Below are 14,795 nucleotides of genomic sequence, written 5' to 3'. Positions count from 1 at the left end.
TAAAGTGGAAGTAAACGCTACACTGGTTGAACCACATGTCAATCTCTCCGTGCTATGCATCAACTCAATCTGATGTAGCTAGTGTTTAAAATGTGAAATGTAATGGCTATGTAACAGTGCTAAAAAAAAAAACGTTGTTACAACTTTTTTACTGCCTTTTGTTTAAATAAAGACACTAAACCAATATGCTGGACGGTGGGGTTGTTTTATTCTTCAGTATTTCAACAAAATTCCTTTTAAGTCCTATAAAAATATTACGTCCATGTTAAGTGGGACAGCTTAGTGTTTATGTGCTGCTACCAGCATGGACATGTCTCTTTGCTATCATTTCTTTTTGGCAGGTCCAGCAGAGGAAGGCAGCATTCAAGCCCAGAAGCTAGGAAAGATGCCACATCTGCATTATCCTTATGGAGTCGAACCATATTCTGTTTTGAGTTATTTTAATAAACTGAAAGAACTACGTGCACGTCAGGTTAACATGCGTAGAAGAATGTGACAGTGAATCACTTTGTTCACCATGTGCCATGCAATACCATGACTATACAAAGGATTCATTATTGACCAGCTGGCTCCCTCCTCTGGTTCATATTGAGAATGATCAGCGTTGCAAAGACATTGCACAACGACGTTTTCAATGCGGAAGCGAGTCCCACCAGGCTGTCGAACGTGCCCCCTCTACTGTTGCAAGGAGGTTAGTGCATAAAGGCTTTACTGTGTCCGGTCTAAGTCTGTAGTTTGCTGGGAATTCGTCCGCGTTTTGAATAGAAAATCTACAGTATGTTTGTAACGTTTAAGGACTTATGCAGAAGGTTTGCATCATATCGGAAGCAATTTCCTCCGATTTTCCCAACATTTGCGGATTAAAAGTGAAATGTATACAGTCCAATCTGGTAAGTGCTTGTATGCCTACTATACGGTGCCTGTTAAGATTGCTGTCAGGTTAAAGTGACAACTTGTAAGAACTTTAAGAAACACCATAAGGTTCATAATTGACATACTGTGTATATATTGCAGTGTAGTCTATGTAGGCTACATTTACTCAGTTACTGTACTTAGGTAGTGTCTGAGGTATTTGTATTTTGCTCGAGTTTTTCCATTTTATGAGTCTTTATACTGTGACTACATTACATTTTAAAGTGGTAAATTTATACATGCAAAATATTCTTTTTTGTTTTTTTAAATGGATGCCATGATATCCATTTGTTAAAATTTGCCCAACCTCGACCCACTATAGCTGTAAAAACTACTTTCATGGTCCTCTAATAATAAAATAGGAGCCATTTGGTATAATACGTACTTTTGATACGTAAAGTAGCCTATATTCTGCTGGTAACACTTGTGTAATTTTATTTGAGTAACATTTTAAATGCAGGACTTTAACATGTTACTTCTGAGTAGTTTTACACTATTGTATTATTACCTTTACAGCATCTGGTTTCTTCTTACACCTGTACTGCAATTTAAACATGTAAGTTTACTTTAAACTGCGTGTTTGCAAGAACTTAAAAAGCCTTAAAATGTGTGAAATTATGATTTCAAATTTTAAGGCACTAAATGCTTATAACAGTTTATCACAGTTTGTTCTATTATTTCATGTGTTTTATTAGTGAGAATGCTACTGTTGACTTACCTTCTGATGTGTTTAGATTTGCCTACATTTTCTGTTATTTCAGTGATGGAATAGTCCATATTTATTATTCTAATTAATTCAAAGTGGTATTTTAAAGTGCTGAAAAAGTCAAATCCCTGATAACATTAGGCCTTGCAGTTGATGGTTTTGGCAGTTGGTATAATTAGATATCATTTTTTGTTCCTGCCTCAGCAGTTCATATAAATGTATATAGCATGTGCTTTCCTTCGAGAGGCATTAATTCCCAGAAGGGGTGAGGATTCGTGTATCTAGGGGGAGCTCTTGTCTGTTGATGTCAGAGCCTGTCAGTGTTTCAGGGGTTGGTGGGGAGTTAGGGAAGGGGGAGCTTTGTAGCACAATAAAGTAGGCGAACACGGAGGCAGGGTGAGACAGACAGGCGGATGCAAAGCATGATGGGAGGAGCAGACTATTTATTTTTTCAATCTGATTTAAAATTACAAAGCCTAAACTAACTGCAGTGAGTTAGTGAGCCATTGTACCTGAATCCACCTAAAAAATGGTAAACACCAAAACAATTCAGTTACTGTTGGTGTGCATGGACAACTTTCTCCAAAAACTAACCAAGGCAACATGGCCTGGAGGCTGCGATGCTGATGCTGTTGTTGTTTGAAAACATCCCTGCTGACCGTGAAATGGAGATTTTTATAGGCCTCAGTAAAGTTTGTGAATCATATTCTGGGAACTTATTGCTGTAAAAATAACCAATCCTAGTATACAGTATCAGCCCACATATACTGTATGTACCATCAAAAAATAGACAACAAACTGGTAGGAAATGCTAGTCATTGCGTTTTTGTGTGTAGTTTTTGCATGCAAAATAAGAGTGAATCGTCTGTTATATCAATAAAAAAGAATCAGTTTTAGTCTTCGTTTCTACTCAAATTATGCACCAGGATGTTGTTTTGTAATAAAAATGGGTGACGCAGAGTCGTAGGCATGCTCTAAGAGCCCATTGGAACAGGCCGGCCCATTTCTGTCCGCAAGAGAATGTCCTGTTCTTTGGGTGTTTGTTTTGGCTCATGTTAGCCCCTGCCAAGCGTCTTCATCTTTCCTTTATCCTTCCTTTTATCATCCACACACCCTTTCAGACTTTCCAAATTTTCCTCTACTCTCTTTTACACAGGATTCCTTTTAGGCAGTTAATTTGTAGAGAACAGACTGATGCAGGAATGTTAAGTCAGCTAGTATTTGAGTTTTGCAGGAGATCTGCGTTTTGTTAAGGTTCTTTCAGCCTCTTCCTGGGACTATCTGGGTGCTAAATTAATTGCTCTTGATCCTACCTCGCGTTGCAATCGGCTTAGTGCTAATCTGGGGTTCTCACAGGGCAGCCAAGTCTCGTCCAGGCAATGCTGCTGCACTGAGCTGTCCACTGCTCTCTTCTCCCAAGGTTTTGACCTCTGGCACTGTCTCTGGTGCTCCCCTTTTGCCATACAACATATTTTTTCACTATCATTCTCCTCTCATTCACTGAGCTTTATTCTCTCATTGTGAATCAACTTGGCCTACCAAGTCCACCCTTGTAGTCACATGATTGCTTTTCCTCCCTCCTTTATTGTCTGAACCTACCACTTGTGCTCAAACCTTCATATTTTCCCTGACTCCCTCTTCAACTCTCTCATCTTCCCTCCCTTGCTGCATTTCTTTCACCCCTCTCTCTTGCACACTAAGCCTCAGAGTTGGCCACATGCTGCCTGCTGTGGCTCTGTCCTGGTCGTACCACTCGCCCTGCCTCTTTTCTCACTTTTTTGTGTTTAGTTTCTCTGCTGTACTGCTGTTTTGTTTCCCCTGGCATGCTGCCATTGCCTCTGACCATCTGCCTCACTTTCTATTCCCCCTTTTAGGTTTTTTCCTTTTTCTTCTGATGTCGGCGAAATGATTAGTGATATTTTATTTGTGATCACAGGATAAGTATACCTCATGTTGCGCCATGGCTCAAAACCCTTAGTATCTTTCTTTTTCTTTCTCATTGCAAGACATTCTCAGCCCCCCCGTTTTTCTGGGAGGTTCTGATTGAAGTGTCTGTGTGCTATTTAAAGAGGCGTGCAGAAAAGCAGAGTTGTTTACAGTGTCCTCAAAATACAGGCTGTCTAGAAACAGGAAGTACGATCGCCCCGAAGCGCAGCAGCACACAGCGTCAGCCAACATGCAGCCACTTCCTCCTCATGGCTGAACAGAGGCTCCAGCAAAACAACCCTCACGCTTATCAGAGAATTATGCACCCCTCCCCTCCGCTGCCCGTCCTCCTGAATGGCGCACATACACAGCAGGCTTTTCACCCCTCCACCATGTCCTATCTCGCTTTCTCCCATTCTTTTATGCCAACGCCCCCCCCCCCCCCTCTCCCTCCGACTGTCTCTCTTTGCCAGTACAGCATGCCTGAGTAGCTGCCTGGAGATGAAGGAGCTAATTAATTTGATTTAGCCGTCCTCTCTCTCTCTGGCAGTGGAAAAACCAGCCCCCCCCCCTCCCCCTCCACACCATATCAGGCACCCCTCCCAGATGATTTTCCACCTATCCTTTCCAGTCTCCTTTCGTAACGTCCACACTCAGAACCCTCTCTTCCTCTTTCTCCTTTGCTTTTTTCTTTCCTGTTATACAACCATATTTTGCCAGCGGTTTATTGGGTATCAAACTGATTTTAAATTGCTTGCCAACTGTAACTGTTGTGTGGCCTACACCCTATCTAATTCCTTTTTTATTTATACATTTTTTTTAGCATTGCATCTCTTGTGTGGAACCAGGGACAGTTTGTGTGACTCAGCAGTGTTTCTCCGCTCACACAAACTTGCTATAGCTCACTGCGTCTGAAGCCGGCCTGTCAGGCTACGCACAATGAAACCCCACGTCTGTCATCTGATACTCTGATGGATCCGCCCATTGAGTTATATTAGAAAAGTCCAGCACAACTATATAACTGTCTGGCATCACTTGTCAGCATAACTCCTATGAATCCTTCCGGTGCTTTAATCCTGTACAGTATATAGACATACTCTCATCTTTGCAGCATGCAGGTTGTGTACATCTGCTTAGGATAGTCTCCCTGGGATTTGTGTGTTTTAGTCCTGCAGTGTTGAAATGCTGAAAACGCCTGAACATTTTGTAGCTGTTAACACTCAGCTGCTGAAGAAATGCAGTGTTTGTTAAGCTGCAGCACTTTATGTGAAAGGTCACAGAGGAACGATTGTCTCTTCTATTTTCATGCGATCACAGGAAAATAAGTTCTTGAAGTTGACATAATGGACCTATTTTCTTGAGGTCACAAAATATTTTTTGTGATACCAGCCATTTTTGTTATTTTGTGACAGTGGTAAACAACCTTTTTGACTTGTGACCCCTTAAATTGAAGCAGTGTCTATTTGCGTCCCCGGTTGCATAAGTCTACTGGTCGTTGTAACTACTTCAACAAAAGAGTCAATTCTTTCCTTGTTTTATTTTTTAGAGTAGAATTATCTAGCAATTCACAAGAGCAAAGATTGAGGTAATTCTATGACTAAATATAACTTTAAAAAAAAAAAGAGTAGAAATATGATTTTTACTGCATTCCAATCCTTTACATCATCTCACAGGGGCAGAACTCTAATATTTATTATTATTTATTACACTTTAATGGCCTGGTTGAAATCCTCTTCCTCACTCGGGCCAAGGTGAAGCCCGGTTGCCTCAAAATCTCTTATAACATTTTATTAGATGGGTTATCTACACTCCTTTGTGCGTCAGGAAAAGATTTACTGGGAAGAAAAAGCTGGGAGTTTCTCAGAAAAAATATATATGGATATGCAATTTTGCAAGTTTGACATATATCTGGCACATTACAATACACAATAGAGTAACACAGCAATGCACCCCGGCACTCAAGATAACAACATAGAAAAGCATGTCATCCGCCAGTTAAAGGCTGCATACTAAATTAATAGATTTTCTTCACGACTCACCTGGAATAGATGAAAAAATATTGTTAGGTTTTGTTTAAAGCTACAGTGCGTAGTTTCGGTCTCTCCCCATTGAGGAATTCTAAGTAATGACAACAACACTGTCAGGGCGTCCACATGATACAAGCCTTCCGTGATCGCGCTCCCACCCCTCCTCCACGCATTTGCTAGTAGCCAAAGAGGACACAGAGGATTAAAAAAACATGATGGACTCTTCAGAGGAGGAAATTATCTTCACTCGAGCTTCTGCGCGGGAAAGTCACCGGACGACACAATCTCCTGAACATAGCCATACTGAGAAATTACTGAGAGAGATGTGTGGAGCTGATCTTAATTAGCTTTGTGGCAACTCATTTGGTAATGGCTTGAATGTAACGGACGTTCAATAATATCAAAAAGCTTTAACATACATTTTGATAGACAAGTGGTTACACAATATGAATTTTACATTGCTCAACAGATATAGATTAGGGTATCACTTTTATTTTTGCTGGTCTTGTGAAAACAACGTCTCCGCACTAAGATGTGAAAGAAGTGAAAAATCCCTGCAGAGGAGGTGCATTACTGTAACTGTTAAAAAATGTGAACTGCAGGGTACTTCAGCCCCTAAAGAATTTCATTATAACTTTGACATTTAAGCTTTTTTTGTGAGTGGGCATTCACTTGTGTATACTTCCTACATTTTGATTAATATTTATTTACAACTTTGAATTTTGAGGAAGAGCGATTTGCTTGAAAACATGTCTTCATGTGGGAGCCGTTTGTGTATTTTCTGTTCCATACTGTTGAAACTGCTGCCCTGACATTTGTTTTTGTAAACAGCAGAGAAGTTAGCTCAGAACATGTTCCAGCATGCTCATTTTTTTCCTGTTTTCAAGGGAGGTTTCATCAAGTTACCCACTGTACCGCCACTGCGTCTGTGAGACAATGCTGACTGTACCGCCACTGCGTCTGTGAGACAATGCTGAGGGCTTAAACACCCTTTCAGCTGTGTGTGCATGCGACGACAAATGTAAACATTTGTCATGCTTATCTGAACTTGTACTTGCAGAAAATGCATGTGCTGTGGTTTCACTCTACCTCACATTTCTGTGTTCAGGCTACACACAGAAAGAATCGCTGCGTCGGCCTTGTGCAGCCACTGCTTCCTCTTTAAGAAACCACTGACATTTGAACTCCTCGAGCATTGTTTGACTTCCCACTTTGATCTACGTCCAAGTCAGCTGGAGAGCAGGTTAGTCATTCCTTCTTTGAGATCATTGAGGATGTTTACTAACCCTTGAGCATTCCTCAGGATGTATTCACACACATGTATCGCTAGGAAGCCTGGATTTAAGAAGAAACCAGTATTGCACACAATCGACTCATGCGCTGTTACTGGTCATGTAACTGTTCAATTCAATTCAATTTTATTTATAGTATCAATTCATAACAAAAGTTATCTCGAGACACTTTACAGATAGAGTAGGTCTAGACCACACTCTATAAATTCCAAAACCCCAACAATTACAGTAATTCCCTCGAGAGCAAGCATTAGCAGTGGCTATTGCGACAGTGGCAAGAAAAAACTCCCTTTTAGGAAGAAACCTCGGCAGACCCAGACTCTTGGTAGGCGGTGTCTGACGGGCCGGTTGGGGGCGTGATGAACAGTGGTGATAATAGTCACATTAGAAGTCACAGTGACTTTGAAGGTTATCGTGGAAGTTCATGTCATAGCAGGGCACATCGTGTCATACTGAGTAGTGCAATCTCCTATACTGGATCCTGACTACTCTGTGCATAGGAACATCACAGCAGGGCGTTGCGGGATGTAACGTGGCACTGCAGAGCATGGGTGGGTGCGGCGGGTGCAGCAGGACGCAGCAGGATGCGAGTAAACTCCCCAGAGCTAGGTTAGTAACAAACATTTCTGGGACAGGATGCATACAAAAGTAACAAGTAGAGATGAGAGAGCAGCTCAGTGTGTCTTAGGAAGGAACAGCCTCCCCGGCAGTCTAGAATTGAATAGCATAACTTAAGAGAGGCAGGTTAAAGAGAGGTGCCTGGTCGGGCTAGAACTCTCCCCAACCGGATCGGGCTGTACTGGCCTGCCTCCCTCTACTCTCGCTAGATTATTAATTATACAGTATATAAAACTGATGACTACGAGGAGAAGCCGTGGGCCGGGTTAGGTGGACGCTTCAACTCCTCGTTCCCTAACTATAAGCTTTATCAAAGAGACAGGTAGACGGCTTAGCTGAGGATATCTTTAACATTAATTGTTGAAGGTCTATAGGATAAAAACTGTCTAAGTATATGTCGGGACTCATCGTTCTTTCTAGCGGTCCTGCATTTAAAGATGAACCGTTAGAAGTTGAGGGCAAAAGATGATGAATTTTGTCTCTAATTGTTATAATTTTATCATTAAAGAAGCTCATGAAGTCATCACTACTCAGAGCTAGAGGAATAGATGGCTCAGTTGAGCTGTGACTATCTGTCAGCCTGGCTACAGTGCTGAAAAGAAACCTTGGATTGTTCTTGTTTTCTACTATTAATGATGAGTAATAGTCTGATCTGGCTTTTCTTAGGGCCTTCCTATAGGTTTTGAGACTTTCTTGCCATTCCAAACGGGATTCTTCCACTTTGGTGGAGCGCCACTTACTTTCGAGGTTTTTTTTTTTTTTTCGAGGAGATTTGTTTTAATTTGCGAGTTTGGGAGTTATACCAAGGAGCTATTTTCCTTTGCTTTATCGTCTTCTTTGTGAGAGGAGCGACAGAATCTAAGGTCGTCCGTAGGCAAGTCGTAGCACCGTCTACAAATGTATCAATTTGAGAGGGACTGAGGTTAACATAGAGGTCCTCTGTTATGTTAAGGCACGACATAGACTGGAATGCTGTAGGAATACTTTCCTTAAATTTAGCTATAGCACTGTCAGATAGGCATCTAGTGTAGAAGCTGCTATCTGGTTTAGTATGGTCAGGTAGCAAGAATTCAAAAGTAATTAAAAAATGATCTGATAATACCAGATTCTGCGGAAATATTATTAAATCCTCAATTTCAATACCATATGCCAGCACAAGGTCGAGGGTGTGGTTAAAACAGTGCGTCGCCTTGTGCACACTCTGACTGAAACCGATTGAATCCAGTAATGAGTTGAAAGCAGTAGTAAGGCTATTGCTGTCAACGCCCCATGGATATTAAAATCACCTACAATAAGTACTTTGTCTGATTTAAGGACTACACATGATAAAAACTCTGAGAATTCAGATAAAAATTCAGAATACGGACCTGGAGCTCGGTAGACAACAACAAATATAATTGGCTGTTCTGATTTCCGTGTTGGATGTTGAAGATTAAGAACAAGGCTTTCGAAAGAGTTATAATTTAGTTTGGGTTTTGGGTTAATTAACAGGCTTGAATCAAATATGGCTGCAACTCCCCCTCCTCGGCCTGAGCCTCTAGGAATTTGAGTGTTAATATGACTGGGAGGGGTGGCTTCATTTAGACTAACATATTCTTCATGGCCCAGCCAGGTTTCAGTAAGACAGAATAGATCAATTTGATTATCAGATATCAATTCATTTACTAGTACTACTTTAGAAGACAAAGATCTGATATTTAGTAATCTAATTTTCCTATCCTTTTCTATCATTGCAGTGGTAGTTTTAATTCCAATTAGGTTGTTAAGTATTGCCCCTCTATTCACCACTTTGTGTGGTCTGTTGTTGATTATAATTGGAATAGTACTAGTACTACATGTTACTGGAATAGTACTAGTACTACACGTTACTGGACTAATACTAGTACTACATGTTATCCTACAGAAAACATTTTCAGATTCATCCACTTGTATAGTGCTATCAGGATCAATACCTGGGGGACATGAATCTGTGATATTTTCAACATAATGTCAATACTTGCCTTCTGTCAGTGTGGTCGTTATGTTGTCAGATAGCAGCCTGGCTCTGTTGTCTTTATACTGTATCTTTTCTGAGATAAAAATGTACAAAATTAAAACCAAGCTAAAGATTTGATACTTGATAGCACCCAAAACAAAGGTTCAGTTGCACTAAAACCAAAGCAACCAGGGGACAGACTGGGACGGAGAACTTTAGGAAAGTGAAGACAACTGACTCAGCTTTTTCAGTGGGGTTTTCATTGTAAGCAAACTAAAAAGCTATAATCAGAATCCGATATATTGCCAAGTACGTTTTCACTTGGAGGAATTTGCCTGGGTGTTTGATGCAACATAGTAAGAGGAAATATACTATAAAGCAAAGTACTACAGCAGATAAGATCATAAATATAGAACAGAATATTATAATTAAAAAATATGTAAAAGACACTGTGACAAATATGCACAATAAACTGTTTTAGAATGAGAAAATAAGGATGTATGGTTTTGTGTAGGATATGCAAAAATGTTGCAAAGGGAATGTGCAAAAGTTCAGAACATATAATACAGTATATGTGCAATGGTCAGGTATATAGTCCAAAATGCATTGTGTTTCCCTTTTAAAGTGGCAAATCTTTTTTTTTTATGATAACAATAGTTAAAATGACTACGTGTAATGTGAAAGGGGTTGGTTACAGTAATGAATTTATAGATAATTATAACCAGACCCTATAAAGCTCTTCGCTTTTGACGCTTGAGACTAAAAGGAGAGTGAATATTGGACAGTTAGACATCTAACACAACAGGAAATTTGTCGCCACCATCTGTACAAAGCCTCACAAAAATACATAGATACATAATTGCATTATACACTACAACATGACCACATGAGAGACATCAGATACATCCCCACACATACCTACACACAAAGCACCTACACACACACACACAAACAACAGTTATCGATGTGTTCTGTTTGATGATGCTATGGCAGAGAGACCAAAACTCCTGTCATAGCGTGCCCGTTCCCAAGCCAGGGATCTGTATCTACGGCCAGACGGAAGCAGTGTGAAGAATGGGTTGAGGGGGTGCCTGGGGTCATGTGCTATGATGTTAGCTCTGCGTGTGATGGCTTTGCTGCTGAGCTCTGAGAAGTTGGGGGTGGGGAGGCCAGTAGTTTTGGAGGCATTGTGTATGATGTGTATGAGTTTGTTCCTGTTGGAGGCAACTCAAAAGGTGGTGATATGTCAGCGTCATGGTCACGGCTTGCTTCTACTGCCCCACTGGGGCCAACAAAAAATCATTGTTGCAGGTTTAAGGCCTAACAAATATGTTGAATGAATCTGCTACCCCATAAAACATTTGCAAAAGATGAAATGTTACATGCTCCTTCATATTAACGGTTGTCAACTGGTACTGCCCTTCACAGTCGGCAGAGATGTGTTTGACTTTACCCCTATAGTGTGTACATATGTGTCATCATGCACATGCTGGTAGACCAGGACAAAAAAAAACAATACAAGGACACACTTCAAGACCTTGCTCCCACAGCGCTGCTAGTGAGCACTCCACAGGGTGCCTTTAACTGCACCATTTATGTGTGTGATTTATATGATAATTTTGCTAGTTGTCTTTCCGTTTTATTTCATTTTTTTTTATTATAGTCAATTGTGCTGTTGAAAATAATATTAATAATTGGACCACATCTTATATATATATTTAGAATATAAAATAATGCATTTTTAGTCTTTTAAAGAAATGTATGTACGCCAGATTGTTGATAAACCCTGCATAAAGGCCCTAGACCAGACTTAATGCTAATCATGAGTCTAATGGTAATATATTGAAAGTCTTGGTGAGCTAATGGTTTAAATTTTCCACCAAAGATGGCTTCCTTAGATCTTCCATCTTTGTGTATTTGATTCAGATGTATGTGTCGCTTGGTAGCACAGCATGAAAAGCTATGATCACGTTTGGCCAAACAGCCATGAATAGGGACGTCTGGACAACAGGGGTACCTCTGAATACAGATTTTGTAGCTGGCTGCAGCCACGGGACAATGCCAGCGCACCTGTGTGGGCCGAGTGGTTGCACTCCTGGAACACACACACACACACACACACACACACACACACACACACACACACACACACTATTGTCTTTGCCAACGGGCAATTTGCTTCACAAACACAGCATTCCTTTCTTTTGCTTTACACACAGACAAATTGTTACTTCTAGTTTTAATTTTACTGTCCTATCCTGAAGCTACTCACAACTGCTGTCATGTGTCCCATCCACACACATCCTGTATGCTTTGAAAGCGTGCAGGAGTGCGTAAGAGAGGACGGGGGGGGGGAGAAAAAAAAAAAGTTCATCCAACTCCAACAGCCAGAGAGGTCACAGGAACAACACCCAATCCCAGAGCGGTTCCCATGGAGACAAGTGTGGCAGCGTACAATGAGGGTAGGAGAGAGTGATGAAAAAGAGGGAGAGAGGGAAAGGGCAGGGAAGAGTAGGAGGAGGGCGGGTTGTTGGCGTTAAGGTTCAGTTGGTGGGTACTGGGGGGGGGGGGGGGGGGTAGCAGCTCCACTCAAAAGGACAGTGGGAAGTATAATAGTGTTGAAGCATAACAGTGCTAGAACATTCTTCTACCCCTCCTCTCATTTTTCTAGCCTCTTGTTCCAGCTGGTAGAATACCTCCTGATCTAAGGCCGCCGAGTGGCTCATGGCTCATGGCCGACGGAGGGAGAACAGAGATATGTGGAATTTCCACTGACCATGACGTGCGAGTGAGAGAGCAACCAGTACTAAGAGAGTTGTTGTTGTGAGGACATTTTGCATGGATACGGATTAATCAAAAGGGATGTCCAGCTGCAGGACATTTTGCAGTGGATTTGTGCAGTGGCGCCTTTGTTTTGGTGAGGGTAGGGCGTTAGTTGTGCTCGACCTAAAAGCAGTTAATTGACATGGCCGGCATCGTCACTGATATCACCTGAACCCTTTTATCTGAGGGCATGGACAGTCGAAGAGTGTCTCTTCCCCAGTTTCTGTCCTTGTCTGTCCACCTTTAACCCCCTTTTCTCTTTCAAAGAGGCACTACACTGATTTTACATGTGAAGATTGGTTTACTCGTCATGGGGAGTACTATTCAGCCTGCGAAAACAGTAGTGTGATGTCTGGAGGGAGTTTTCTAAAGTCTGACGAAAATAAGACTGTGTTCCGGCTGCCATTTTGATGGCATAGTGGCAAAAGGCTTAGGCAAAACTAGGGCTGGGCAATATATCAATATTATATCGATATCGTGATATGAGACTAGATATCGTCTTAGATTTTGGATATCGTAATATCGTGATATGACATAAGTGTTGTCTTTTCCTGGTTTTAAAGGCCGCATTACAGTAAAGTGATGTACTTTTCTGAACTTACCAGACTGTTCTATTTGTTCTATTATTTGCCTTTTCCCCACTTAGACATTATGTCCACATTACTGATGATTATGTATCTAACATCTAAGTGTGAAGATATTTTGTGAAAGCACCAGTTGTCAACCCTGGAATATCGCCGCAATATCGATATCGAGGTATTTGGTGAAGAATATTGTGATACCTGATTTTCTCCCTATCGCAACGTAATTTTGACACATTTACTCTGCATATACATGCATTACTCTGCAAGAGCCCTGTAGGACTCACAAATGTATCTGCATTTTGCAGTGACAATAATTTGTGTAATGTGTAAATTGTTTCCACTCTTTGCAATATGTGTGTAAGCAGTGACAACAGCTACTTTTCCTGCAACCAAAGGCAACATCATATAGCATCATACTGTGTTGGGCAATTAAATATGGTAGACAACGGTTTGCTATTTTGGATCTAAATGCCCTACAAGGTTGTATACTGGGAAGGTGTAGTTTGAAAGATGCAGGCAATTGCCAGGCAGGGAGAGTCTAGTAAAAGATGCTATCAAGTTGCATCTTGGGAAATGTAGGATCCAGAGTTTATGGAGCTTGACCCATACAAGAGACTTTAAATCAGCATATATCTGTCTGTGCTGCACAGATTTTGACCATTATTTTTTTTATCTGTCTCTTGTAAGTCCCTAAACTTTATCAACGTGCAGTGCTAAATCGCTGGAGTACCACTTTAATGCCTCCATTTTCTCTCAATTTCACTTGTTTCACAGAGTGCTCCCATCTGCCATTTGACTAGTGCCAGTTTGTCCTCTCGCTGTCTTACTTTCTCTCTGTCTCTCTCGCCCACTCTCTTCTCACTCCCTGTCTGTGTCTGTCCGTCCGTCCTTGTGCCCAGGTTTTTTGAGTTGGCGTGGTTCCTGTTTGTTTTCAGCCATTTTGGGGACTTGCAGTGCTCGTAACAAACTGCTTAAATGGCGTCCTCTTGCTTGCTCTCCCTCTCTGTCTCCCTCTGCCTCTCCCTCCCTCTCCCTATCGCTGGGCTTTGTGTATATAAAGTAGTGTGTGTGTGTGTGTGTGTGTGTGTGTGTGTGTGTGTGTGTGTGTGTGTGCATATGAGTGTGTGGAGAGAGGGAACAACACTTCCAAATAAAAAGAAGATTGGATTCAGTGGGGGGCAGAGGGGGGAGATTCACTTGCTGGAAAAAAAAGAGCAAAAACACTAGGAATCGTGTGTCAGAGGCAAAATGTGGAGTGAGAGAGGAGAGAGCTAGAAAGGGGGAGTGAGTGAGAGAGAGCGAGCAAGTTTGAGTGTGAGAATCGCTCCTGCCCTCTGTCTTCACACACTGCTGCCTGTGTGTGTGTGTGTGTGTGTGTGTGTGTGTGTGTGTGTGTGTGTGTGTGTGTGTGTGTGTGTGCGCCGCCTCTCCCTGCGCTCTCGCTCCCTCTCTCTCACACACACACTCAGATGTGCGCATACACAGACCAAGGGGGAGAGAGAGAGAGAGAGGGAGAGAGGGAGAGTGAGGGGAGAGAACACATCGCAGCAGAGATGCAGCAGGAGGTTTTCCGAGGTACGTTCTCTTGTATGCTTGCCTTCCTGAGAGACAGCCAGAGAGAATAAGAGGAAGAGAGGCTGAATTCTGTTGTTTTCCTGCTTGTTTTTCTGCTTCACTCTGCTGCTGTGGTGGCGATTGCTCCGCGCTTGAAGAGGAGGAAAAGGTTTTTATTTGACAGTGCGTGTGTTGGGCTGTGCATATGTATGCAGTGTGTGTTGGTGGACACGTATTTATGTATGTGTGTGCCTGTGCTGGGTGTGTGTGTGTGCGTGTGTGCGTGCGTGTGTGCGTGTGTGTGTGTGTGTGTGTGTGTGTGTGTGTGTGTGCGCGCCAGTAACAGGCCTTGTCTCCCTCATCCTCCCCTCTGTTGCT

The 14,795-nt window shown here is 41.9% G+C and overlaps 1 protein-coding gene across 4 annotated transcripts in view; it reads left to right on the top strand.

Moving 5' to 3' along the window:
* Nucleotides 1-702: 702 nt before the first annotated feature.
* zbtb4 (zinc finger and BTB domain containing 4) overlaps nt 703-14,795 on the top strand; it is a 28,811-nt gene continuing 14,718 nt past the window's right edge. The window contains exons 1-2 of one of the 4 annotated variants that reach the window (XM_028564573.1): nt 703-890; nt 6,680-6,814. The gene's annotated coding sequence lies outside the window, so the exon portion shown is untranslated. The other 3 variants (XM_028564575.1, XM_028564572.1, XM_028564574.1) reach the window with 3 other exon arrangements.

The sequence above is a fragment of the Perca flavescens genome, chromosome 19, assembly GCF_004354835.1.
Source record: "Perca flavescens isolate YP-PL-M2 chromosome 19, PFLA_1.0, whole genome shotgun sequence".
Classification (NCBI taxonomy): Eukaryota; Metazoa; Chordata; class Actinopteri; order Perciformes; family Percidae; genus Perca; species Perca flavescens.
The sequence above is the reverse complement of the archived record's forward strand: the minus strand, read 5'-3'. Positions and strand labels throughout refer to the sequence as shown.